The sequence below is a fragment of the Coregonus clupeaformis genome, unplaced genomic scaffold (assembly GCF_020615455.1).
Source record: "Coregonus clupeaformis isolate EN_2021a unplaced genomic scaffold, ASM2061545v1 scaf1808, whole genome shotgun sequence".
NCBI lineage: Eukaryota > Metazoa > Chordata > Actinopteri > Salmoniformes > Salmonidae > Coregonus > Coregonus clupeaformis.
In genome coordinates this window covers 59867-86935 of record NW_025535262.1, presented here as the reverse complement: position 1 = coordinate 86935, position 27069 = coordinate 59867, and the positions used below count along the sequence as shown (strand labels likewise).

At 40.8% G+C, this 27069-nt stretch overlaps 14 non-coding genes across 14 annotated transcripts; all 14 read left to right on the top strand.

The window, feature by feature from the left end:
- Positions 1 to 3098: 3098 nt before the first annotated feature.
- trnas-uga lies at positions 3099 to 3179 on the top strand. Its single transcript has one exon. It is a non-coding gene; the product is annotated as a tRNA-Ser (tRNA).
- A 2668-nt stretch (positions 3180 to 5847) lies between these two features.
- Positions 5848 to 5927, top strand: trnas-uga. The gene has a single exon. It is a non-coding gene; the product is annotated as a tRNA-Ser (tRNA).
- An 846-nt stretch (positions 5928 to 6773) lies between these two features.
- On the top strand, positions 6774 to 6855 carry trnas-uga. Its single transcript has one exon. It is a non-coding gene; the product is annotated as a tRNA-Ser (tRNA).
- An 842-nt stretch (positions 6856 to 7697) lies between these two features.
- On the top strand, positions 7698 to 7779 carry trnas-uga. Its single transcript has one exon. It is a non-coding gene; the product is annotated as a tRNA-Ser (tRNA).
- Positions 7780 to 8622: 843 nt separating this feature from the next.
- trnas-uga lies at positions 8623 to 8704 on the top strand. Its single transcript has one exon. It is a non-coding gene; the product is annotated as a tRNA-Ser (tRNA).
- Positions 8705 to 9549: 845 nt separating this feature from the next.
- trnas-uga lies at positions 9550 to 9631 on the top strand. Its single transcript has one exon. It is a non-coding gene; the product is annotated as a tRNA-Ser (tRNA).
- An 844-nt stretch (positions 9632 to 10475) lies between these two features.
- Positions 10476 to 10557, top strand: trnas-uga. Its single transcript has one exon. It is a non-coding gene; the product is annotated as a tRNA-Ser (tRNA).
- An 842-nt stretch (positions 10558 to 11399) lies between these two features.
- trnas-uga lies at positions 11400 to 11481 on the top strand. The gene has a single exon. It is a non-coding gene; the product is annotated as a tRNA-Ser (tRNA).
- Positions 11482 to 12326: 845 nt separating this feature from the next.
- trnas-uga lies at positions 12327 to 12408 on the top strand. Its single transcript has one exon. It is a non-coding gene; the product is annotated as a tRNA-Ser (tRNA).
- An 841-nt stretch (positions 12409 to 13249) lies between these two features.
- Positions 13250 to 13331, top strand: trnas-uga. Its single transcript has one exon. It is a non-coding gene; the product is annotated as a tRNA-Ser (tRNA).
- An 841-nt stretch (positions 13332 to 14172) lies between these two features.
- trnas-uga lies at positions 14173 to 14254 on the top strand. Its single transcript has one exon. It is a non-coding gene; the product is annotated as a tRNA-Ser (tRNA).
- An 843-nt stretch (positions 14255 to 15097) lies between these two features.
- Positions 15098 to 15179, top strand: trnas-cga. Its single transcript has one exon. It is a non-coding gene; the product is annotated as a tRNA-Ser (tRNA).
- Positions 15180 to 16021: 842 nt separating this feature from the next.
- trnas-uga lies at positions 16022 to 16103 on the top strand. Its single transcript has one exon. It is a non-coding gene; the product is annotated as a tRNA-Ser (tRNA).
- An 844-nt stretch (positions 16104 to 16947) lies between these two features.
- trnas-uga lies at positions 16948 to 17029 on the top strand. The gene has a single exon. It is a non-coding gene; the product is annotated as a tRNA-Ser (tRNA).
- The last annotated feature ends 10040 nt before the right edge of the window (positions 17030 to 27069 follow it).

Here is a 27069-nt window from a genome sequence, read left to right as displayed (position 1 = left end):
GATTTCTTATCGATCACTGTTCATCCCATTCCTCACAGCTGTGATGCGACCAAGTTGGTTCAAATATGAATTGGAAATCAAAGTTAATATCCTGTGCAGTTCCTAACTTCCTCTTCACAGAGCAATTGCCAAAATAGTCCTTTCAATATTTGAACTCTGTCCTCTGCTTGACATCATGTTTCTTAATTTATGGGTGGCCCATCGACGTTGAAGCACCTCGAAAATAGCTACATTTTAGCTTAAGCTTGAAAATGATTTTCGCAATTAGATCATTTATTTGAATACATTTCTCTGCCATGAATAAACAAAAAGCTGCTTGATGGCCGAGTTAAAGGCAGTGGACTTGGCATTCAATGGGGTCTCCCGCGCAGGTTCAAACCCTGCTCACAGGCGTAGTGATGGAACTGTCTTTCTAAGTAATATTTTCAAGGGTGTCTTGATATGGAAAATGTCCTAATGTATGGTCAGTCCAATGATTCAAGAGCTCCAAAAAGAATCTTCCCCTTCTCAACTTCTTTAATAATCCTCGTCATTAGCATTGAGACTTTTCTTTTTGGACGCAATATGGACCAGTCGCAGGTCGAGTGGTTAAGGACTGGATTTGAAATCCAATGGGGTCTCCTGCGCACACATTTGATCTTACCTCAGTACATTGTCCACATGTACATTCTCTGCCCATGTTTTTTTTTTGAACTTTATCTGGCCAACCTTCACAGCTGGGATAGGACCGAGGTGATCTGAGCAATAAAGATCAACTTGCTGGTGCCATCAAGTTTAGTTTTCACCAATGATGTCTTGTTTCAAATCCCAAATCACTTTTTACTTGCATTCCCACAGCTGCAATGTCCGAGTTCTTTAGACTTCGGACAAGGAACTCAATGGGTCTCTTCCACCACCGTCCGAAACCCTTGCTCTCAGCGTGTGTAGCCCCCCACTTGTGATTTCCTCTTGATCACTGTTCACGCAAGTCCCAGCTGTGATGGCCAAGTGGTTCTGAATAGGAATTGAAATCCAAAGTTGTCTCCTGTGCAGTTTATAACCCTGCTTACAGATAGTAATGCTGAAAATAATTCCTTTCAATATTTGAACTATGGGTCCTCTGTGACATCAAATGTTCCTTAATTTATGGGACTCGTCCATTGATTGAAGCACTCAGAAAATAGCTAATTTTTAGCTTGCTTGAAAATGATTTCAATTGGATAATTTATTTGAATACATTTCTCTTTGCAGGAATAAATTTAAAGAGCTGTGGATGGCGAGTGGTCAAGGCATGTGGACTTGAAATCCAAATCGAGGTCTCCCCGCCAGGTTCGAACCCTGCTCACAGCGTAGTGATGGAACTGTCTTTCTTAGTAATGTTTTCAAGGTGCTCTTGATATGGAAAATGTCCTTAATGTATCGGTCAGTCCAATGATTCAAGAGCTCGGGAAAGACTCCTTCATAAACTTTTAATTTAATCTCTTCCATTACAGAGATTTTTCTTTTTGGAAGCAATATGGACAAAGGTCCAGTAGCCGAGTGGTTAAGGCTGTGGATTTAAACTCAATGGGGTCTCCCTGCGCACATTTGAATCTCACTCTCAGTACATTGTCACACCACATGTGCATTCTCTGCCGAGTGTTTTTTACTTGAACTTTAAAACTGGCCAACCTCACAGAGCTGCATAGAACTAGGTGAGTGGGCAAAAGATCCACTTGTGGTGCCATCAAGTTTACAATTTTGCACCAATGATGTCTGTTCCAAATCCCAATCACTTGCATTCCCATGCTACGTCCTCGAAGTTCTTTAGACTGGACATGAAATCCAATGGGTCTCCCCACCAAACGTCCGAAACTTGCTCTCAGCGTAGTAGCCCACTTGTAGATTTCTATCGATCACTGTTTCATGCATTCCCACAGCTGTGACACAAGTGGTTCAAATATGGGAATTGAAATCCAAAGTTGCCCCCCCTGCAGTTTATAACCCTGCTTACAGAACGTAATGCTAAAAATAGTCCGCCAATATTTGAACTAGTCCTCTGACATCAAATGTTCCTTAATTTATGCGGCTCGTCCTTGATTGAAGCACTCAGAAAATAGACTAATTTTAGCTTGCTTGAAAATGATTTCAATTCGGATAATTTATTTGAATAAATTTCTCTCTTTGCAGAATAAAATAAAAAGCTGGATGGCCGAAGTGGTTAAGGCGTTGGACTTGGAAATCCAATGTTCTCCCAGCAAAGGTTCGAACCCTGCTCACAGCGTAGGAGAACTGTCTTTCTTAGTAATATTTTCAAGGTGTGTTGATATGGAAAATGTCCTTAATGTATCGGTCAGTCCAATGATTCAAGAGCTCAGGAAAGAACTTCCCTTTCATAACTTTTTCAATTAATCTCTCTTATTTACAGAGAGACTTTTCTTTTTTGGAAGCAATATGGACCAGTCGAGGTAGCCGAGTGGTTAAGGCTGTGGATTTGAAATCCCAATGGGTCTCCCTGCGCACATTTGAATCTTACTCTCAGTACATTGTCCACATGTGCATTCTCTGCCCAGTGTTTTTTTACTTGAACTTTAAACTGGCCCAAACCTTCACAGCTTTGGATAGGACCGAGGTGATCTGGGGCAATAAGATCCAACTTGCGGTGCCATCAAGTTTACAATTTCTGACCAATGATGTCTGTTTCAAATCCCAATCACTTTACTTTGCATTCCACAGCTGCAATCTCCGAGTTCTTTTAGACTTCCGACATGAAATCCAATGGGGGTCTCCCCTACCAACGTCCGAACCTTGCTCTCAGCGTGTAGCCCACCCGTGATTTCTATCGATCACTGTTCATGCATTCCCACAGCTGTTAGTTGGTGTTCAAAATAGAATTGAAATCCAAAGTTGTCTCCCTGTGCAGTTTATAACCCTGCTTACAGAGCAATGCTAAATATAGTCCTTTCTAATATTATGAATCTATGTCCTCTGAGATCATTAAATCCTCTCAATTTACTGTGGACTGTCCTTTGATTGAAGCACTCAGGAAAATAGATAATTTTAGCTTGTTTTGGAAAATGATTTCCAATTCGGATAATTTATTTACGAATACATTTCTCTTTGCAGGAATAAAATAAAAAGCTGTGATGGCCGAGTGGTTAAGGCGTTGGACTTGAAATCCAGTGGGGTCTCCCTGCGCAGGTCGAACCCTGCTCACAGCGTAGTGATGGAACTGTCTTTCTTAGTAGATATTTTCAAGGTGTCTTGATATGGAAAATGTCCTATAATGTATCGGTCAGTCCAATGATTCAAGAGCTCAGGAAAGAACTTCCCATAACCTTTTTCTAATTCTTAATCTCTTCATTACAGAGACTTTTCTTTTTTGGAAGCAATATGGACCAGTGAGGTAGCCGAGATGGTTAAGGCTGTGGATTTGAAATCCAATGGGGTCTCCTCGCGCATTTGAATCTTACTCTCATACATTGTCCACGTGTGCATTCTCTGCCCAGTGTTTTTTTACTTGAACTTAAACTGGCCAACCCACAGCTTTGGATAGACCGAGGGTGATCTGGGGCAAATAAAGATCAACTTGTGGGCTACTTCAAGTTTACAATTTGCACCAATGATGTCTGTTTCCAAATCCCAATCACTTCTTACTTGCATTCCCACAGCTGCAATGTCCGAGTTCAGACTTTGGACATGAAATCCAATAGGTCTCCCCACCAACGTCCGACCTTGCTCTCAGCGTGTAGCCCACTTGTGATTTCTATCGATCACTGTTCATGCATTCCCCACAGCTGTGATGGCCAAGGTTCAAATATGGGAATTGAAATCCAAAGTTGTCTCCCCTGTGCAGTTTATAACCCTGCTTACAGAGCAATGCTAAAATAGTCCTTTTCAATATTTGAACTATGTCCTCTGGGACATCAAATGTTCCTTAATTTATGGGCTCGTCCATTGATTGAAGCACTCAGAAATAGCTAATTTTAGCTTGCTTGAAAATTATTTTCAATTGGATAATTTATTTGAATAAATTTCTCTTTGCAGGAATAAATTAACAAGCTGTGATGGCCGAGTAGTTAAGTTGGACTGAACAATGGGTCTCCCTGTCAGGTTCGGAAACCCTGCTCACAGCGTAGTGATGGAACTGTCTTTCTTAGTAATATTTTCAAGGTGTCTTGATATGGAAAATGTCCTTAATGTATCGGTCGGGTCCAATGATTCAAGAGCTCAGGAAAGATCTTCCCTTCATAACCTTTTCAATTAATCTCTTCATTACAGAGACTTTTCTTTTTTGAAGCAATATGGACCAGTCGAGGTAGGTGAGTGGTAAGGCTGTGGATTTGAAATCCAATGGGGTCTCCCCTGCGCACATTTGAATCTTACTCTCAGTACATTGTCCACATGTGCATTCTCTGCCCAGTGTTTTTTTACTTGAACTTCAAACTGGCCAACCTTCACAGCTTTGGATAGGACCGAGGTGATCTAGGGGCAATAAGATCAACTTGTGGTGCCATAAGTTTACAATTTTGCACCAATGATGTCTGTTTCCAAATCCCAATCACTTTACTTGCATTCCCACAGCTGCAATGTCCGAGTTCTTTAGACTTCGACATGAAATCCAATGGGGTCTCCCTACACCAACGTCCGAATACTGCTCTCAGCGTGTAGCCCACTTGTGATTTCTATCGATCACTGTTCATGCATTCCCACAGCTGTGATGGCCAAGTGGTTCAAATATGGGAATTGAAATCCAAAGTTGTCTCCCCTGTGCAGTTTATAACCCTGCTTACAGAGCAATGCTAAAATAGTCCTTTCAATATTTGAACTATGTCCTCTGTGACATCAAATGTTCCTTAATTTATGGGCTCAATCCCATTGATTGAAGCACTCAGAAAAGTAGCTAATTTTAGCTTGTAAATGATTTCAATTCGGATAATTTATTTGAATACATTTCTGCAGGAATAAATTAAAGAGCTGTGATGGCCGGTGGTTAAGTGCATGGACTTGAAATCCAATGGGGTCTCCCGCGCAGGTTCGAACCCTGCTCACAGCGAGTGATGGAACTGTCTTTCTTGAGTAATATTTTCAAGGTGTCTTGATATGGAAAATGTCCTTAATGTATCAGTTCAGTCCAATGATTCAAGAGCTCAGGAAAGATCTTCCATAACCTTTTCAATTAATCTCTTCATTACAGAGACTTTTCTTTTTCGAAGCAATATGGACCAGTCGAGGTAGCCGAGTGGTTAAGGCTGTGGATTTGAAATCCAATGGGGTCTCCTGCGCACATTTGAATCTTACTCTCAGTACATTGTCCACATGTGCATTCTCTGCCCAGTGTTTTTTTACTTGAACTTTAAACTGGCCAACCTTCACAGCTTTGGATAGGACCGAGGTGATCTGGGGCAATAAGATCCACTTGTGGTGCCATCAAGTTTACAATTTTGCACCAATGATGTCTGTTTCAAATCCCAATCACTTACTTGCATTCCCACAGCTGCAATGTCCGAGTTCTTTAGACTCGGACATGAAATCCAATGGGGTCTCCCCACCAACGTCCGAACCTGCTCTCAGTGTAGCCCACTTGTGATTTCTATCGATCACCTGTTCATGCATTCCCACAGCTGTGATGGCCAAGTGGTTCAAATATGGGAATTGAAATCCAAAGTTGTCTCCCTGTGCAGTTTATAACCCCTGCTTACAGAGCAATGCTAAAATAGTCCTTTTCAATATTTGAACTATGTCCTCCGTGACATCAAATGTTCCTTAATTTATGGGCTCGTCCATTGATTGAAGCACTCAGAAAATAGCTAATTTTAGCTTGCTTGAAAATTATTTCAATTCGGATAATTTATTTGAATAAATTTCTCTTTGCATGAATAAATTAAAGCTGTGATGGCCGAGTGGTTAAGGCGTTGGACTTGAAATCAATGGGGTCTCCCGCGCAGGTTCGAACCCTGCTCACAGCGTAGTGATGGAACTGTCTTTCTTAGTAATATTTTCAAGGTGTCTTGATATGGAAAATGTCCTTAATGTATCGGTCAGTCCAATGATTCAAGAGCTCAGGAAAGATCTTCCTTCATAACCTTTTCAATTAATCTCTTCATTACAGAGACTTTTCTTTTTTTTGGAAGCAATACGGACAAGTCGAGGTAGCCGAGTGGTTAAGGCTGTGGATTTGAAATCCAATGGGGTCTCCCTGCGCACATTTGAATCTTACTCTCAGTACATTGTCCACATGTGCATTCTCTGCGCAGTGTTTTTTGTACTTGAACTTTAAACTGGCCAACCTTCACAGCTTTGGATAGGACCGAGGTGATCTGGGGCAATAAGATCAACTTGTGGTGCCATCAAGTTTACAATTTTGCACCAATGATGTCTGTTTCCAAATCCCAATCACTTTACTTGCATTCCCCACAGCTGCAATGTCCGAGTTCTTTAGACTTCGGACATGAAATCCAATGGGGTCTCCCCACCAACGTCCGAACCTTGCTCTCAGCGTGTAGCCCACTTGTGATTTCTATCGATCACTGTTCATGCATTCCCACAGCTGTGATGGCCAAGTGGTTCAAATATGGGAATTGAAATCCAAAGTTGTCTCCCTGTGCAGTTTATAACCCTGCTTACAGAGCAATGCTAAAATAGTCCTTTCAATATTTGAACTATGTCCTCTGTGACATCAAATGTTCCTTAATTTATGGGCTCGTCCATTGATTGAAGCACTCAGAAAATAGCTAATTTTAGCTTGCTTGAAAATGATTTCAATTCGGATAATTTATTTGAATACATTTCTCTTTGCAGGAATAAATTAAAGAGCTGTGATGGCCGAGTGGTTAAGGCATTGGACTTGAAATCCAATGGGGTCTCCCCGCGCAGGTTCGAACCCTGCTCACAGCGTAGTGATGGAACTGTCTTTCTTAGTAATGTTTTCAAGGTGTCTTGATATGGAAAATGTCCTTAATGTATCGGTCAGTCCAATGATTCAAGAGCTCAGGAAAGATCTTCCTTCATAAACTTTTCAATTAATCTCTTCATTACAGAGACTTTTCTTTTTTTGGAAGCAATATGGACCAGTCGAGGTAGCCGAGTGGTTAAGGCTGTGGATTTGAAATCCAATGGGGTCTCCCCTGCACATTTGAATCTTACTCTCAGTACATTGTCCACATGTGCATTCTCTGCCCAGTGTTTTTTTACTTGAACTTTAAACTGGCCAACCTTCACAGCTTTGGATAGGACCGAGGTGATCTGGGGCAATAAGATCCACTTGTGGTGCCATCAAGTTTACAATTTTGCACCAATGATGTCTGTTTCCAAATCCCAATCACTTTACTTGCATTCCCACAGCTGCAATGTCCGAGTTCTTTAGACTTCGGACATGAAATCAATGGGGTCTCCCCACCAACGTCCGAACCTTGCTCTCAGCGTGCCAGCCCACTTGTGATTTCTATCGATCACTGTTCATGCATTCCCACAGCTGTGATGGCCAAGTGGTTCAAATATGGGAATTGAAATCCAAAGTTGTCTCCCTGTGCAGTTTATAACCCTGCTTACAGAGCAATGCTAAAATAGTCCTTTCAATATTTGAACTATGTCCTCTGTGACATCAAATGTTCCTTAATTTATGGGCTCGTCCATTGATTGAAGCACTCAGAAAATAGCTAATTTTAGCTTGCTTGAAAATGATTTCAATTCGGATAATTTATTTGAATACATTTCTCTTTGCATGAATAAAATAAAAAGCTGTGATGGCCGAGTGGTTAAGGCGTTGGACTTGAAATCCAATGGGGTATCCCTGCGCAGGTTCGAACCCTGCTCACAGCGTAGTGATGGAACTGTCTTTCTTAGTAATATTTTCAAGGTGTCTTGATATGGAAAATGTCCTTAATGTATCGGTCAGTCCAATGATTCAAGAGCTCAGGAAAGAACTTCCTTCATAACCTTTTCAATTAATCTCTTCATTACAGAGACTTTTCTTTTTTTGGAAGCAATATGGACAAGTCGAGGTAGCCGAGTGGTTAAGGATGTGGATTTGAAATCCAATGGGGTCTCCTGCGCACATTTGAATCTTACTCTCAGTACATTGTCCACATGTGCATTCTCTGCCCAGTGTTTTTTTTACTTGAACTTTAAACTGGCCAACCTTCACAGCTTTGGATAGGACCGAGGTGATCTGGGGCAAAAGATCAACTTGTGGTGCCATCAAGTTTACAATTTTGCACCAATGATGTCTGTTTCCAAATCCCAATCACTTTACTTGCATTCCCACAGCTGCAATGTCCGAGTTCTTTAGACTTCGGACATGAAATCCAATGGGGTCTCCCCCACCAACGTCCGAACCTTGCTCTCAGCGTGTAGCCCACTTATGATTTCTATCGATCACTGTTCATGCATTCCCACAGCTGTGATGGCCAAGTGGTTCAAATATGGGAATTGAAATCCAAAGTTGTCTCCCTGTGCAGTTTATAACCCTGCTTACAGAGCAATGCTAAAATAGTCCTTTCAATATTTGAACTATGTCCTCTGTGACATCAAATGTTCCTTAATTTATGGGCTCGTCCATTGATTGAAGCACTCAGAAAATAGCTAATTTTAGCTTGCTTGAAAATGATTTCAATTCGGATAATTTATTTGAATAAATTTCTCTTTGCAGGAATAAATTAACAAGCTGTGATGGCCGAGTGGTTAAGGCGTTGGACTTGAAATCCAATGGGGTCTCCCTGCGCAGGTTCGAACCCTGCTCACAGCGTAGTGATGGAACTGTCTTTCTTAGTAATATTTTCAAGGTGTCTTGATATGGAAAATGTCCTTAATGTATCGGTCAGTCCAATGATTCAAGAGCTCAGGAAAGATCTTCCTTCATAACCTTTTCAATTAATCTCTTCATTACAGAGACTTTTCTTTTTTTTGGAAGCAATATGGACCAGTCGAGGTAGCCGAGTGATTAAGGCTGTGGATTTGAAATCCAATGGGGTCTCCCTGCGCACATTTGAATCTTACTCTCAGTACATTGTCCACATGTGCATTCTCTGCCCAGTGTTTTTTTACTTGAACTTTAAACTGGCCAACCTTCACAGCTTTGGATAGGACCGAGGTGATCTGGGGCAATAAGATCCACTTGTGGTGCCATCAAGTTTACAATTTTGCACCAATGATGTCTGTTTCCAAATCCCAATCACTTTACTTGCATTCCCACAGCTGCAATGTCCGAGTTCTTTAGACTTCGGACATGAAATCCAATGGGGTCTCCCCCACCAACGTCCGAACCTTGCTCTCAGCGTGTAGCCCACTTGTGATTTCTATCGATCACTGTTCATGCATTCCCACAGCTGTGATGGCCAAGTGGTTCAAATATGGGAATTGAAATCCAAAGTTGTCTCCCTGTGCAGTTTATAACCCTGCTTACAGAGCAATGCTAAAATAGTCCTTTCAATATTTGAACTATGTCCTCTGTGACATCAAATGTTCCTTAATTTATGGGCTCGTCCTTTGATTGAAGCACTCAGAAAATAGATAATTTTAGCTTGCTTGAAAATGATTTCAATTCGGATAATTTATTTGAATACATTTCTCTTTGCATGAATAAAATAAAAAGCTGTGATGGCCGAGTGGTTAAGGCGTTGGACTTGAAATCCAATGGGGTATCCCCGCGCAGGTTCGAACCCTGCTCACAGCGTAGTGATGGAACTGTCTTTCTTAGTAATATTTTCAAGGTGTCTTGATATGGAAAATGTCCTTAATGTATCGGTCAGTCCAATGATTCAAGAGCTCAGGAAAGAACTTCCTTCATAACCTTTTCAATTAATCTCTTCATTACAGAGACTTTTCTTTTTTTGGAAGCAATATGGACAAGTCGAGGTAGCCGAGTGGTTAAGGATGTGGATTTGAAATCCAATGGGCTCTCCCTGCGCACATTTGAATCTTACTCTCAGTACATTGTCCACATGTGCATTCTCTGCCCAGTGTTTTTTTTACTTGAACTTTAAACTGGCCAACCTTCACAGCTTTGGATAGGACCGAGGTGATCTGGGGCAATAAGATCAACTTGTGGTGCCATCAAGTTTACAATTTTGCACCAATGATGTCTGTTTCCAAATCCCAATCACTTTACTTGCATTCCCACAGCTGCAATGTCCGAGTTCTTTAGACTTCGGACATGAAATCCAATGGGGTCTCCCCACCAACGTCCGAACCTTGCTCTCAGCGTGTAGCCCACTTGTGATTTCTATCGATCACTGTTCATGCATTCCCACAGCTGTGATGGCCAAGTGGTTCAAATATGGGTATTGAAATCCAAAGTTGTCTCCCTGTGCAGTTTATAACCCTGCTTACAGAGCAATGCTAAAATAGTCTTTTCAATATTTGAACTATGTCCTCTGTGACATCAAATGTTCCTTAATTTATGGGCTCGTCCTTGATTGAAGCACTCAGAAAATAGATAATTTTAGCTTGCTTGAAAATGATTTCAATTCGGATAATTTATTTGAATACATTTCTCTTTGCATGAATAAAATTAACAAGCTGTGATGGCCGAGTGGTTAAGGCGTTGGACTTGAAATCCAATGGGGTCTCCCTGCGCAGGTTCGAACCCTGCTCACAGCGTAGTGATGGAACTGTCTTTCTTAGTAATATTTTCAAGGTGTCTTGATATGGAAAATGTCCTTAATGTATCGGTCAGTCCAATGATTCAAGAGCTCAGGAAAGATCTTCCTTCATAACCTTTTCAATTAATCTCTTCATTACAGAGACTTTTCTTTTTTGGAAGCAATATGGACAAGTCGAGGTAGCCGAGTGGTTAAGGATGTGGATTTGAAATCCAATGGGCTCTCCCTGCGCACATTTGAATCTTACTCTCAGTACATTGTCCACATGTGCATTCTCTGCCCAGTGTTTTTTTTACTTGAACTTTAAACTGGCCAACCTTCACAGCTTTGGATAGGACCGAGGTGATCGGGGCAAAAAGATCAACTTGTGGTGCCATCAAGTTTACAATTTTGCACCAATGATGTCTGTTTCCAAATCCCAATCACTTTACTTGCATTCCCACAGCTGCAATGTCCGAGTTCTTTAGACTTCGGACATGAAATCCAATAGGGTCTCCCCACCAACGTCCGAACCTTGCTCTCAGCGTGTAGCCCACTTGTGATTTCTATCGATCACTGTTCATGCATTCCCACAGCTGTTATGGCCAAGTGGTTCAAATATGGGTATTGAAATCCAAAGTTGTCTCCCTGTGCAGTTTATAACCCTGCTTACAGAGCAATGCTAAAATAGTCCTTTCAATATTTGAACTATGTCCTCTGTGACATCAAATGTTCCTTAATTTATGGGCTCGTCCATTGATTGAAGCACTCAGAAAATAGCTAATTTTAGCTTGCTTGAAAATGATTTCAATTCGGATAATTTATTTGAATAAATTTCTCTTTGCAGGAATAAATTAACAAGCTGTTATGGCCGAGTGGTTAAGGCGTTGGACTTGAAATCCAATGGGGTCTCCCCGCGCAGGTTCGAACCCTGCTCACAGCGTAGTGATGGAACTGTCTTTCTTAGTAATATTTTCAAGGTGTCTTGATATGGAAAATGTCCTTAATGTATCGGTCAGTCCAATGATTCAAGAGCTCAGGAAAGATCTTCCTTCATAACCTTTTCAATTAATCTCTTCATTACAGAGACTTTTCTTTTTTTGGAAGCAATATGGACCAGTCGAGGTAGCCGAGTGATTAAGGCTGTGGATTTGAAATCCAATGGGGTCTCCCTGCGCACATTTGAATCTTACTCTCAGTACATTGTCCACATGTGCATTCTCTGCCCAGCGTTTTTTTACTTGAACTTTAAACTGGCCAACCTTCACAGCTTTGGATAGGACCGAGGTGATCTGGGGCAATAAGATCAACTTGTGGTGCCATCAAGTTTACAATTTTGCACCAATGATGTCTGTTTCCAAATCCCAATCACTTTACTTGCATTCCCACAGCTGCAATGTCCGAGTTCTTTAGACTTCGGACATGAAATCCAATGGGGTCTCCCCCACCAACGTCCGAACCTTGCTCTCAGCGTGTAGCCCACTTGTGATTTCTATCGATCACTGTTCATGCATTCCCACAGCTGTGATGGCCAAGTGGTTCAAATATGGGAATTGAAATCCAAAGTTGTCTCCCTGTGCAGTTTATAACCCTGCTTACAGAGCAATGCTAAAATAGTCCTTTCAATATTTGAACTATGTCCTCTGTGACATCAAATGTTCCTTAATTTATGGGCTCGTCCATTGATTGAAGCACTCAGAAAATAGCTAATTTTAGCTTGCTTGAAAATGATTTCAATTCGGATAATTTATTTGAATAAATTTTCTCTTTGCAGGAAAAAATTAAAAAGCTGTGATGGCCGAGTGGTTAAGGCATTGGACTTGAAATCCAATGGGGTCTCCCCGCGCAGGTTAGAACCCTGCTCACAGCGTAGTGATGGAACTGTCTTTCTTAGTAATATTTTCAAGGTGTCTTGATATGGAAAATGTCCTTAATGTATCGGTCAGTCCAATGATTCAAGAGCTCAGGAAAGATCTTCCTTCATAACCTTTTCAATTAATCTCTTCATTACAGAGTCTTTTCTTTTTTGGAAGCAATATGGACAAGTCGAGGTAGCCGAGTGGTTAAGGCTGTGGATTTGAAATCCAATGGGGTCTCCCTGCGCACATTTGAATCTTACTCTCAGTACATTGTCCACATGTGCATTCTCTGCCCAGCGTTTTTTTACTTGAACTTTAAACTGGCCAACCTTCACAGCTTTGGATAGGACCGAGGTGATCTGGGGCAATAAGATCAACTTGTGGTGCCATCAAGTTTACAATTTTGCACCAATGATGTCTGTTTCAAATCCCAATCACTTTACTTGCATTCCCACAGCTGCAATGTCCGAGTTCTTTAGACTTCGGACATGAAATCCAATGGGGTCTCCCCACCAACGTCCGAACCTTGCTCTCAGCGTGTAGCCCACTTGTGATTTCTATCGATCACTGTTCATGCATTCCCACAGCTGTGATGGCCAAGTGGTTCAAATATGGGAATTGAAATCCAAAGTTGTCTCCCTGTGCAGTTTATAACCCTGCTTACAGAGCAATGCTAAAATAGTCCTTTCAATATTTGAACTATGTCCTCTGTGACATCAATTGTTCCTTAATTTATGGGCTCGTCAATTGATTGAAGCACTCAGAAAATAGCTAATTTTAGCTTGCTTGAAAATGATTTCAATTCGGATAATTTATTTGAATAAATTTCTCTTTGCAGCAAGAAATTAACAAGCTGTGATGGCCGAGTGGTTAAGGCGTTGGACTTGAAATCCAAATGGGTCTCCCCGCGCAGGTTCAAACCCTGCTCACAGCGTAGTGATGGAACTGTCTTTCTTAGTAATATTTTCAAGGTGTCTTGATATGGAAAATGTCCTTAATGTATCGGTCAGTCCAATGATTCAAGAGCTCAGGAAAGATCTTCCTTCATAACCTTTTCAATTAATCTCTTCATTACAGAGACTTTTCTTTTTTTGGAAGCAATATGGACCAGTCGAGGTAGCCGAGTGGTTAAGGCTGTGGATTTGAAATCCAATGGGGTCTCCCTGCGCACATTTGAATCTTACTCTCAGTACATTGTCCACATGTGCATTCTCTGCCCAGTGTTTTTTTACTTGAACTTTAAACTGGCCAACCTTCACAGCTTTGGATAGGACCGAGGTGATCTGGGGCAATAAGATCAACTTGTGGTGCCATCAAGTTTACAATTTTGCACCAATGATGTCTGTTTCCAAATCCCAATCACTTTACTTGCATTCCCACAGCTGCAATGTCCGAGTTCTTTAGACTTCGGACATGAAATCAATGGGTCTCCCCCACCAACGTCCGAACCTTGCTCTCAGCGTGTAGCCCACTTGTGATTTCTATCGATCACTGTTCATGCATTCCCACAGCTGTGATGGCCAAGTGGTTCAAATATGGGAATTGAAATCCAAAGTTGTCTCCCTGTGCAGTTTATAACCCTGCTTACAGAGCAATGCTAAAATAGTCATTTCAATATTTGAACTATGTCCTCTGTGACATCAAATGTTCCTTAATTTATGGGCTCGTCCATTGATTGAAGCACTCAGAAAATAGCTAATTTTAGCTTGCTTGAAAATGATTTCAATTCGGATAATTTATTTGAATACATTTCTCTTTGCAGGAATAATTAACAAGCTGTGATGGCCGAGTGGTTAAGGCGTTGGACTTGAAATCCAATGGGGTCTCCCCGCGCAGGTTCGAACCCTGCTCACAGCGTAGTGATGGAACTGTCTTTCTTAGTAATATTTTCAAGGTGTCTTAATATGGAAAATGTCCTTAATGTATCGGTCAGTCCAATGATTCAAGAGCTCAGGAAAGATCTTCCTTCACAACCTTTTCAATTAATCTCTTATTACAGAGACTTTTCTTTTTTTGGAAGCAATATGGACCAGTCGAGGTAGCCGAGTGGTTAAGGCTGTGGATTTGAAATCCAATGGGGTCTCCCTGCGCACATTTGAATCTTACTCTCAGTACATTGTCCACATGTGCATTCTCTGTCCCAGTGTTTTTTTACTTGAACTTTAAACTGGCCAACCTTCACAGCTTTGGATAGGACCGAGGTGATCTGGGGCAATAAGATCAACTTGTGGTGCCATCAAGTTTACAATTTTGCACCAATGATGTCTGTTTCCAAATCCCAATCACTTTACTTGCATTCCCACAGCTGCAATGTCCGAGTTCTTTAGACTTCGGACATGAAATCCAATGGGGTCTCCCCACCAACGTCCGAACCTTGCTCTCAGCGTGTAGCCCACTTGTGATTTCTATCGATCACTGTTCATGCATTCCCACAGCTGTGATGGCCAAGTGGTTCAAATATGGGAATTGAAATCCAAAGTTGTCTCCCTGTGCAGTTTATAACCCTGCTTACAGAGCAATGCTAAAATAGTCCTTTCAATATTTGAACTATGTCCTCTGTGACATCAAATGTTCCTTAATTTATGGGCTCCTCCATTGATTGAAGCACTCAGAAAATAGCTAATTTTAGCTTGCTTGAAAATGATTTCAATTCGGATAATTTATTTGAATACATTTCTCTTTGCAGGAATAAATTAACAAGCTGTGATGGCCGAGTGGTTAAGGCGTTGGACTTGAAATCCAAAGGGGTCTCCCCGCGCAGGTTCGAACCCTGCTCACAGCGTAGTGATGGAACTGTCTTTCTTAGTAATATTTTCAAGGTGTCTTGATATGGAAAATGTCCTTAATGTATCGGTCAGTCCAATGATTCAAGAGCTCAGGAAAGATCTTCCTTCACAACCTTTTCAATTAATCTCTTCATTACAGAGACTTTTCTTTTTTTGGAAGCAATATGGACCAGTCGAGGTAGCCGAGTGGTTAAGGCTGTGGATTTGAAATCCAATGGGGTCTGCCTGCGCACATTTGAATCTTACTCTCAGTACATTGTCCACATGTGCATTCTCTGCCCAGTGTTTTTTTACTTGAACTTTAAACTGGCCAACCTTCACAGCTTTGGATAGGACCGAGGTGATCTGGGGCAATAAGATCAACTTGTGGTGCCATCAAGTTTACAATTTTGCACCAATGATGTCTGTTTCCAAATCCCAATCACTTTACTTGCATTCCCACAGCTGCAATGTCCGAGTTCTTTAGACTTCGGACATGAAATCCAATAGGTCTCCCCACCAACGTCCGAACCTTGCTCTCAGCGTGTAGCCCACTTGTGATTTCTATCGATCACTGTTCATGCATTCCCACAGCTGTGATGGCCAAGTGGTTCAAATATGGGAATTGAAATCCAAAGTTGTCTCCCTGTGCAGTTTATAACCCTGCTTACAGAGCAATGCTAAAATAGTCCTTTCAATATTTGAACTATGTCCTCTGTGACATCAAATGTTCCTTAATTTATGGGCTCCTCCATTGATTGAAGCACTCAGAAAATAGCTAATTTTAGCTTGCTTGAAAATGATTTCAATTCGGATAATTTATTTGAATACATTTCTCTTTGCAGGAATAAATTAAAAAGCTGTGATGGCCGAGTGGTTAAGGCGTTGGACTTGAAATCCAATGGGGTCTCCCTGCGCAGGTTCGAACCCTGCTCACAGCGTAGTGATGGAACTGTCTTTCTTAGTAATATTTTCAAGGTGTCTTGATATGGAAAATGTCATTAATGTATCGGTCAGTCCAATGATTCAAGAGCTCAGGAAAGAACTTCCTTCATAACCTTTTCAATTAATCTCTTCATTACAGAGACTTTTCTTTTTTTGGAAGCAATATGGACCAGTCGAGGTAGCCGAGTGGTTAAGGCTGTGGATTTGAAATCCAATGGGGTCTCCCTGCGCACATTTGAATCTTACTCTCAGTACATTGTCCACATGTGCATTCTCTGCCCAGTGTTTTTTTACTTGAACTTTAAACTGGCCAACCTTCACAGCTTTGGATAGGACCGAGGTGATCTGGGGCAATAAGATCAACTTGTGGTGCCATCAAGTTTACAATTTTGCACCAATGATGTCTGTTTCCAAATCCCAATCACTTTACTTGCATTCCCACAGCTGCAATGTCCGAGTTCTTTAGACTTCGGACATGAAATCCAATGGGGTCTCCCCCACCAACGTCCGAACCTTGCTCTCAGCGTGTAGCCCACTTGTGATTTCTATCGATCACTGTTCATGCATTCCCACAGCTGTGATGGCCAAGTGGTTCAAATATGGGAATTGAAATCCAAAGTTGTCTCCCTGTGCAGTTTATAACCCTGCTTACAGAGCAATGCTAAAATAGTCCTTTCAATATTTGAACTATGTCCTCTGTGACATCAAATGTTCCTTAATTTATGGGCTCCTCCATTGATTGAAGCACTCAGAAAATAGCTAATTTTAGCTTGCTTGAAAATGATTTCAATTCGGATAATTTATTTGAATACATTTCTCTTTGCAGGAATAAATTAAAAAGCTGTGATGGCTGAGTGGTTAAGGCGTTGGACTTGAAATCCAATGGGGTCTCCCCGCGCAGGTTCGAACCCTGCTCACAGCGTAGTGATGGAACTGTCTTTCTTAGTAATATTTTCAAGGTGTCTTGATATGGAAAATGTCATTAATGTATCGGTCAGTCCAATGATTCAAGAGCTCAGGAAAGAACTTCCTTCATAACCTTTTCAATTAATCTCTTCATTACAGAGACTTTTCTTTTTTTGGAAGCAATATGGACAAGTCGAGGTAGCCGAGTGGTTAAGGATGTGGATTTGAAATCCAATGGGCTCTCCCTGCGCACATTTGAATCTTACTGTCAGTACATTGTCCACTTGTGCATTCTCTGCCCAGTGTTTTTTTTACTTGAACTTTAAACTGGCCAACCTTCACAGCTTTGGATAGGACCGAGGTGATCTGGGGCAAAAAGATCAACTTGTGGTGCCATCAAGTTTACAATTTTGCACCAATGATGTCTGTTTCCAAATCCCAATCACTTTACTTGCATTCCCACAGCTGCAATGTCCGAGTTCTTTGGACTTCGGACATGAAATCCAATGGGGTCTCCCCACCAACGTCCGAACCTTGCTCTCAGCGTGTAGCCCACTTGTGATTTCTATCGATCACTTTTCATGCATTCCCACAGCTGTGATGGCCAAGTGGTTCAAATATGGGAATTGAAATCCAAAGTTGTCTCCCTGTGCAGTTTATAACCCTGCTTACAGAGCAATGCTAAAATAGTCCTTTCAATATTTGAACTATGTCCTCTGTGACATGAAATTGTCCTTAATTTATGGGCTCGTCCAATGATTGAAGTGCTCAGAAAAGAACATATTTTAGCTTGCTTGAAAACTATTTCTATTAGGCTATTTAATTTAGATACTTTTGTCTTTGTAGGAGTTAACTCAAGAAGCTGTCATGGCTGGGTGATTACGGCATTGGACTTTATATCAAATGTGGTCTCCCCGCGCAGGTTCAAACCCTGCTCACATTCCTGTGATGAAACTGTCTCTCAGTGCTCAGAAAATAGCTTATTGTAACTTGTTTGACAAGTATTTCAATTAGGCTCTTCAATATGGATACTTTTCTCTTTATAGAAGTGAAATGGACAAGCTGAGATGGCTGAGTGGTTAAGGCGTTGGACTTGAAATGCAATGGGGTCTCCAGCGCTTGTTTGAACCTTGCTCAAAGTGCAACGCCCACTTGTGCCTGCTCCTGATCACTTTACTCCCATTCCCACAGTCGCGTTGACAGAGTGGTTAAGGCATTGGTCTTTAAATCCATTGGTGTCTCCCTGTGCATGTTCAAACCTTGCAGTGCGTAGTCCACTTGTGCTTTCTCTTCATAAAATACTTTTACTTTAAACGGGCCAACTTTCACAGCTTTGGATAGGACCGAGGTGTTGTGGGACAATAATCTCTACATGTGGTGCCATCAAGTTTACAATTTTGCACCAGTGATGTGTGTGTCCAAATTCCGAACACTATACTTGCATTCCCACAGCTGCGATGGCCGAGATCGTTAGGCGATGTACTTGAAATCCAATGGGGTCCCACAACGCAGGTTAGAAACCTGCACGTAGGGCATAGCCAACTTGGGCTTTTTACACTTCTTGTTTTTTGACTTCCCTTTGGCCAATTTGCCACAAATTTGCGGCAAGTTCATATTTTCACATGCAAATTAGTTTTGTGGCAAACTGTTGCGGTAAATTTTCGGCAACTTGTGAACTTCTGGCAAACAATTCTGGGAAAACTTGTGGCGAACATTCTGTTTGCTGTAAACTAGATCAAGTTTTCGGTTAATGTGTGTTAAACAACAATTAAATATATCTACATAAACCAAAACACATAACTTTAAATTTAAAAAACTAAACATACTAAATGTGGTAAATCTACTAAATAACATGTATTCAATGTCTTTAACAGATAAAGACAAATCCAATACATCTTGAAATCATCAGCATGCTAATGAAGAAAAGAGCAAAGACTTGATATTTCCCAAATTAATTGTTTATTTAATGTGTTTTATGTAGCTACAACATTTACATGAGAGAAATGTGAACACTATGGGGATGTTGACCTTAGGATGTTTAAAGGGACAACCCTACATAATTATTTACATGAGCCAAGTGATAACTGAGCAATATATTAACCATTGGAAGTTTAAAAGATAATTAACAAAATGTTGATCATTAAAACAACAAAAACTCAATCAAACTCTGTTCAGAACTATTGCCTTTCTGAGTGAACTTTGGAGATGGAGGCCCTGTGGAAGTCCTTCATTCAAAGCTTGTTGAATGCATGCACTGAAACAATCAGAAAACCAAACTAAATTAGAATACTGAAAACAATTACTGAAACAAATAAAATAATTGGCCTCTTAAAAAGGTAGAAATTGAGTTATGCCTAATATGGCAATTCATATTACTTTTCCAAAATGAATTAATGTTACTCAAAAAAATGCTGGGTTAAAAATAATCAAATTTGGGTAATTTCGACAACCCAGTACTGGGTCTATATTGGCCAAACATTTGGGTTGAGCGTTTGACCCAACTGCTGGGTAAATTAGACTATATTGCTGATTTAAAATAACCCAGTTTGTTGGGTTGTGACATAAACCTAGCACATTGGGTTGCGGGACTCACCCAGCAGCTGGGTAATTTATGTAATCATTGGGTTATTAATTTCTATTGCCTGCATTTTAGAACATATATCACATCAGAGAATGTACAAGAATATATATATATATATATATATATATATATATATATATATATATATATATTTTAAATAGCACATTGAAACAATGTCCTATTGTCTAAATATGGATTATTTCACAAGATAAGATTTCATAAGATAGGATTGATTATTATACTTTATTTGTATTATTTCATGAATCAAACAGTCCAAACTTCAGACTAAAGCCTCAGTTGAACTTCACGTGCACACTCATGTGACCGACTGGCTCGATTCGGTCTTATGTAGCAACATTTGAAATTGTGTTTTTTACATTGGATAAAAGTAGAAACTCAGAGCTAGAAAATGGTATGTCATACACTACAGTTGAAGAACAATGGGAAAATAATTCTACTTTGAAAGTTGATACACTTGTAACCCCACTTTTGAGAAAATGGCCCTTGAATGTTTTGGTACACCTACTGGAGAGCTCTTCTTTGTCTACATTTACATTTTAGTCATTTAGCAGACGCTCTTATCCAGAGCGACTTACAGGAGCAATTAGGGTTAAGTGCCTTGCTCAAGGGCACATTGACAGATTTTTCACCTAGTCAGCTCGGGGATTAGAACCAGCGACCTTTCGGTTACTAGCACAATGCTCTTAACCACTAAGCTACCTGTCTAAACCCATTCAGCATCGTTCACACCCTCTTAAGCCTTAGCCCACCCATCTCTTTAAGGATTCGCATGTGAGGCATTTGCTAAACAGTGTGATTAGTTTAGTAAACAACCAAAGATTTCAAGACTAAAAGTGGTGAAAGTAGTAGCCTACAATCAGGAAAAACTGCATGTAAAAATATACTTTATCTTGTCCTTGGCCTTTATCCTAATCTGACTTTGGTGCAGGTCATGTTGTTCTTCACATTACCATCTCTGGTAAACCCACACTATATCAAATAAACTAAAAAGTTGATTTGTTACATGCACAGGATACAGAAGGTGTAAACAGTACAGTGAAATGTACTTTACAGATATTAGATATATTCAATATTTTATAATTATTAGATGATGCTTACCTGACACACTTGTCTAAATTGATGGGTCATGTGAAGGAAATGCTATAACCAACCCCCAGCCACATCTAGCTAAGTGGATGGGTCACTATTGTCTAGACATGTACACATGTTCATGAAATACAATAGATGGCCGTAATCATCCCCAGACACAACTGGATAACTTGATGGGTCATATAATAATCTGGCAAAGTGTTTTGTTTAGACGTGTAGCTAGCTAAACAATGACCCGTATAATCCCAACTCATTCTACTACCAACCAATACAAACATTGTCATACAGTAGCTGTAGTATGAATCTCCAGGTAGCTAAAGCTAACCAGCCAGGTTCAACGTTAGCTAGCTAACATTAGGCTATAACGAAAGATGCAAATGGATTTTTGATTCAAATAATATTACTACACAGATCATACACGTAACATTAGCTAGCAAGCCAGCAAGCTAACGTTTGCTAGTTAGCTAACAGTACGCTTTAACTTGCAATGAAAACGACTTTCTGACAAAATTAGAAACTTATAATATCTGAAAATGTTGCTAGACTCTTACCCGTATACATGGATGAATGCTTCACGGCAGACTGGAATCATTTAACTCTGTTTTGTTTGTAGCTACATCTTGTTTGGCCAGCGTTGTGTCATGTCACTCCGGTTCATACTGACCGTGGCATGTACAGAAAGTAGCAAATCACTTTTTCCAACTGATCTGTCAATAGCGCCTGCTAAATTCAGGGCATCAATTTTGTTGAGAAAAGTAGCAAAACTTTTGTAGTTCTCGATGGCTAACGTTATATATGTCAAAAAACAGCGCAGTAGAACGGACTATCAACACATACTGAGCAGCTCACATTATATGTGGTCCTCTGTAGCTCAATTGGTAGAGCATGGCGCTTGTAACGCCAGGGTAGTGGGTTCGATCCCCGGGACCACCCATATGTAAAAATGTATGCACACGTGACTGTGAGTTGCTTTGGATAAAGCGTCTGCTAAATGGCATATTATTATAAAAAGAAGCATGCTACATGGTAGACCCATCCAAACTCATCTCCCGGCATGTCCAATCCATCCATTATCTCAGCCAACCATGGCTAGCGGGAAGGTTTCTCTCTCTCCGTGGCTAAACCAACTAGGCTCCTAATTTAACCATTTTATTTTGTATTTACAGATGGAATACAAGTTTGTTATTAAGGCACATGAAAGTCCACATGTTCCAGAAGGTATTTCTGGCCCAAAATGCATTTTGATAAAAAAAATATTGTTTACATTAAAATGCATCTCCTGTGAAGTAGTGACGTGCGACATACGTATAGTTTTCTGAAACGAGTCACATATCGCAATCTGAGAAAAACAAAGCATGTATGACACTTTCTGTCTTAAGTGGTATTAACACAGATATGTCTATCAGACAGTGCCAGAGCTAATCAATAGATATTCACATTCACTGACACACTTCGGCTATCTTAGGTGACAGCACACACACACACACACACCATGCTGTTTTGCCATACAATAACGGTCTACATTTGGGTCGATTTAAAACACAGAACAAGTGAAGAAGGTCACTCTACTAATGACATGGATTTAATTACTTAATTACTTATTAAATTACTTAATAACTGTATTTCATTCATAAAGCACTTTTAACAATCCCCCAAAATCTAACATTGGTATTTAAATTAAATTAAAAGCGTACCAGATCGCGCTTCAGTAGTTGAACTAAAGGCAAACGAGCAACATACTGTACTGTAGGCATAAAGCAGGCACAAATGCGTTAAAAAACAAACTGAAAGTCAATTTAACAGAGCTATAAATAGTGCCTTTAGAGCATATTAGCGTTGGACTGAGACACTCTTGGCTCATCCATCCATTGATCTATTAATTCACAGGAACAGCTTTCTCCTGTCACTTTTCACACTACATGCAAGAGCAGATACTTATACACTATTGTTCAGTGGAAAAAAATACATTCTCGCAACAGTCTTACTGCAGGGGATTCTGTTCCTGGCAGCTGATACACCGTAGTCTGTAAGAATTCCCATGTTGGGGCACAGTGGGTAAGTTGATATCAAACACATAATAGGACTTGAAGCACACATCCAGTGCCCCAGGCAGTGCACCTTGCTCCAATGCCGATCCACTAATGACTGTAAAGACCTGTGAGCAGTCCCCAAGAGCCAACACAAATGGATAGGGTCTGCTCGCCTCCGCCTGGTGCAGGTACTCAACCATGTAGGTCCCAACCTGTTAGAGAATTCATTTGATTTTAGAATATGAGGACTTGTGCAAAGCATAGAGGCACACTGACAATACCATCACACACAATTTATTTTGTATATTTTATAGCCATTTACATCAATCAACACCCAATCCCTGTTTGATGTCTACATCTTCCGTTAATTAGGGGCTGGGGCTCATAGGTCCACTAACCACGTTTCCAGCCAACCATTTAATGCGGCTCAATTACCAGACGCTTGAAAAAAGTCACAACTGGGCTGATGGAATTTTATAAATGCCTACAGACAATTTGTTCATTCGATATAGCGTATGTATTTTTGTGTCGTTAAAATTAATTAAGCGAGAAATGGCAGTGGAAACTCCTTTATGAGCAAATATTGATATAATAACCATCACATCGAAGTAAACTTGGAGTCAAGCGATGATATGTTGTGTGGTCCTCCCACTACGACTCGGGAAAGCATGCAGTTTATTAGGCTACAGATTAAATAAATTATGATGAACTTCACAGGATGGTGAATGTGCAAGGTGATGAGCTTGATGCTCCTTTCCAATAACTATTGAGGGTCTTATTCTGGTGACATGATGATCGATGCTTGGCTGCCGTTAGACAAAGAGAAAATAATATCGCTCTTATCCATAATAATCTCATAGCATATACTGAACAAAAATATAAACGCAATATACAACAATTTCGATGATTTTACAGTTCATATAAGGAAATCAGTAAATTGAAATAAATGTATTAGGCCCTAATCCATGGATTTCACATGACCGGGCAGGTGCGCAGCCATATGTGGGCCTGGGAGGGCATAGGCCCACCCACTTGGGAGCCAGGCCCACCCACTGGGGAGCCAGGCCCAGCCAATCAGAATGAGTTTTTCCCCACAAAGGGGCTTTATTACAGACAGAAATACTCCTCAGTTTCATCAGCTGTTCGGTTGGCTGGTGTCAGACCATCCCGCAGGTGAAGAAGCCGAATGTGGAGGTCCTGGGCTGGCATGGTTACTCGTGGTCTGCGGTTGTGAGGCCGGTTAGACGTACTGCCAAATTCTCTAAAACAACTTTGAAGGCGGCTTAAGGTAGAGAAATCAACATTCAATTCTCTGGCAACTGCTCTGGTGGACATTCCTGCAGTCAGCATGCCAATTGCATGCTCCATCAAAACTTGAGACATCTGTGGCATTGTGTTGTGTAACAAAACTGCACATTTTAGAGTGGCCTTTTATTGTCCTCAGCACAAGGTGCACCTGTGTAATGATCATGCTGTTTAATCAGCTTCTTGATAAGCCACACCTGTCAAGTGGATTAATTATCTTGGCAAAGGAGAAATGCTTGCTAACAGGAATATAAACAAATTTGTGCACAAAATTTGAGAGAAATAAGCTTTTTGTGCGTATGGAAAATTTCGGGGATCTTTTTTATTTCAGTTCATGAAACCAACACTTTACATGTTGCGTTTATATTTTTGTTCAGTGTAGATAGCCTCCCCCACTGTATGTGCGAGCTGTTGGCTAGACCGCATGTGCCAAGACCAGACTGGGCACTTGCTATATAACGCAACAGTTTGTGACAAAACCATCAGTAGAGTTGAACATGCGATAGAAACCCAGTAAACTTTTTTTTTTCCTCCCTTTACCTATCCACTATCTAAACTGACAGGCTGCAAGTCAATGAAGGACTTTCTGGTCTCACTGAAGCTGGGTCAGAACGTCTTCCTGCCCGTCTTGTAGACTGGTGTTGGGAGGACCACTGGCAGAAGTCTTAAAGTGATGTCACCTTGTGTATCTGGAGAGAAGAATGTTTAGTGAATTAACTTTATTGTTTCCGGTAAAAAGTGAATGACCATCTGAGGCACCAACAGCAGGGTCATTAAAAACAATACCTGCACTTCCAAGAGAAGACCTTGGGCCTGCTTCTCTCTGGGCTGGCGAAGCAAAAGACCGCAATCCAGTTATCAGTGAGTTTCCCCGAGCAGTCCGGGTTTAAAATGTAGAAGTCCTGAGCAATCTGAAGCAAAGCAGACAAGTACTTTTTTTGTAATATTTTATTTTACTTTTTGTTTTTTTGACAAACAAAAACATACATTGAGAAAAACAATAGACAACTTAATATTTACATACATATCCACAAACAGTAATGACATCACACTTGCTCAGATCCACGTTCCCACCGTATCCACACCCAATGCTGTTTCTAATGTTTGTGAGACTCTGCCTGATATGACTTCAAATTGTGTTTATATTGTAGCCAGACAAACAATTACTTTTCCATTGCAGTTAGTCAGTGCACCTCCTGACTACAGAGTCTGGGATGGCTTTTTGATGTTGTCGGCACAATGCGTCGATGACGAAGGGGGTTGAGCTTTTACAGGTTGGCTGTCCTCTGTGTCTTTCTCACTCAAAAACCAACAGCCCCTTCTATTACAATGGCTGGATTTTCAAATCCAAACAATGAGAGGTCTCAACCCTGAGGGGAAAAAAAAAAACTTTGAGAGAACCAAGAGATCCAAAACCCATTGCACAATTTATTAGCGAATATTGCATTAACCCCACTAGAGTCGATTGACGCACCAGTGCCTCTTTGCTTGACATCATGGGAAAATGACAAGAAATCAGCCAAGACCCCAGAATTTTTTTTTAGACCTCCACAAATCTGGTTCATCCTTGGGAGCATTTTCCAAATGCCTGAGGGTACCACGTTCATCTGTACAAACAATAGTACGCAAGTATAAACACAATGGGACCACGCAGCCGTCATACCGCTCAGGAAGGAGACCCGTTCTATCTCCTAGAGATGAACGTACTTTGGTGTGAAAAGTGCAAATCAATCCCAGAACAACAGCAAAGAACCTTGTGAAGATGCTGGAGGAAACAGGTACAAAAGTATCTATATCCACAGTAAAACGAGTCCTATATCGACATAACCTGAAAGGCCGCTCAGCAAGGAAGAAGCCACTGCTCCAAAACCGCCATAAATAGAGTCAGACTACGGTTTGCAACTGCACATGTGACAAAGATCGTACTTTTTTGAGAAATGTCCTCTGATCTGATTAAACAAAAATAGAACTGTTTGCCCATAATGACCATCGTTATGTTTGGAGGAAAAAGGGGGTCCCTTGCAAGCCGAAGAACACCATCCCAAACGTGAAGCACGGAGGTGGCAGCATCATGCTGTGGGGGTGCTTTGCTGCAGGAGAGACTGGTGCACTTCACAAAATAGATGGCATCATGAGGAAGGAAAATTATGTGGCTATATTGAAGCAACATCTCAAGACATCAGTCAGGAAGTTAAAGCTTGGTCGCAAATTGGTCTTCCAAATAGACAATGACCCCAAGCATACTTCCAAAGTTATGCCAAAATGGCTTAAGGACAACAAAGTCAAGGTATTGGAGTGGCCATCAGAAAGCCCTGACCTCAATAATATAGAACATTTGTGGGCAGAACTGAAAAAGCGTGTGCGAGCAAGGAGGCCTACAAACCTGACTCAGTTACACCAGCTCTGTCAGGAGGAATGGGCCAAAATTCACTCAACCTATTGTGGGAAGCTTGTGGAAGGCTACCCGAAACGTTTGACCTAAGTTAAACAATTTAAAGGCAATGCTACCAAATACTAATTGAGTGTATGTAAACTTCTGACCCACTGGGAATGTGATGAAATAAATAAAAGCTGAAATAAATAATTCTCTCTACTATTATTCTGACATTTCACATTCTTAAAATAAAGTGGTGATCCTAACTGACCTAAGACAGGATTAAATGTCAGGAATTGTGAAAAACTGATTTTAAATGTTTTTGGCTAAAGTGTACGTAAACTTCCGACTTCAACTGTATATAAAAGGTGGCATTTACAAAATACTAATTGCACATAAGGCTTTTATGTTCTTCTTTAACTTCAGGCTATAGTCGAGTCGTCCAAAAGCATGAGCGTTTCCTGGTCCATCTCTTCCGCTGCAAAAGAGAGTACCTAATCAGTTGCACAACTGAATGCATTAAATCGATTTGTGTCTTCCGCATTTAACTCACCCCCTCTGAATCAGAGAGGTGGGGGGGTTGCATTAATCGACATCCACAGTGCCCAGGACGTAGTTATTGTTAGGGGTTAACTGCCTTGCTCAAGGGTAGATTG